At 37.5% G+C, this 994-nt stretch overlaps 1 non-coding gene across 1 annotated transcript; it reads left to right on the top strand.

Annotated features, from left to right (window-relative positions):
• Positions 1–391: 391 nt before the first annotated feature.
• mir130c (microRNA mir-130c) lies at positions 392–478 on the top strand. The gene has a single exon (NR_129847.1). It is a non-coding gene; the product is annotated as a microRNA mir-130c (primary transcript).
• Positions 479–994: the final 516 nt, after the last annotated feature.

Raw genomic sequence — 994 nt, 5'->3', positions numbered from 1 at the left:
AAGCCCAAAATAACTGAATGTGATAGTCATTAAACATTATTAATCAATATAACAGTACTTAAAAGTGTCTAGCTTCCTCTGTTCTATACTGTGTCCTTGTATTAACTGTATATCTGATGTTTGTTGATATGGGAATGCATGTCACTGTATTTTTTATCTTTTATCTATTATGATGTAGGACACATAACTTTAAATTAAAAAAGAATATTAAAGATACTGGATTATATTGTGGAAAGACTTCTTGTGAAAATAATGGAAAATAATGCTACTGAATCCACGAAGTGCCAGTGGTAGAAAGTTGCTTTTCCCCTGTAGGTCTGTTTTAAGGAAGGGGGGAAAACCCCATCCATTCAAGCCCTATTGGTGACTAGTATGGAAAGACATTGAGGTCTGTTGCTGTCCGGAGCCCTTTTTCTGTTGTACTACTGGCAAGTATGAGTAGCAGTGCAATATTAAAAGGGCATTGGCTGGCAGGCTAAGCTCCTCCTCCCTACTCCTTCAGAAAGGCCAAAGCAACTGTAGGATCCATTATCTGTCCAGAATATTGTATGCACATGTGTGGAAATAAGACATTTTGCATGCACGGGGAGGTATATAATGGAACCAAGACATTGTGGTGTGAATTCTTTCCCTCCTTTGGTGTGTGTGTTGAGAAGACATGCCTTCTCTTTACAATTTGGGGCTCCAAAGGGGACTTGGAATATGATTTATTATAATTCCCACTCCCCTACCTTCGTATTGTGCCCCTTGCAGAAATAATTAATTTCTCATTGACACCTAGACACTTCTGCAAACTTTATACCCAAAGATATAGCCAGTTGTCTCTGTCTTATGTGGTTGAATTTAATCACAATTTCAGCTTTTACTTTTTGTCTTCATTGTGTCTCTGTACTTTGGTACCTGTACTTTTGTTCCCTTTTTTGTAGGCTATCACATTTTGACAATGCTAATGATAAGTCATTTGTGTGTATACTTCTATCTCTTCAGAGAACTG

The sequence above is a fragment of the Anolis carolinensis genome, chromosome X, assembly GCF_035594765.1.
Source record: "Anolis carolinensis isolate JA03-04 chromosome X, rAnoCar3.1.pri, whole genome shotgun sequence".
NCBI lineage: Eukaryota > Metazoa > Chordata > Lepidosauria > Squamata > Dactyloidae > Anolis > Anolis carolinensis.
Note: the sequence above shows the minus strand (reverse complement) of the source record. Positions and strands in the feature narration are given on the sequence as shown.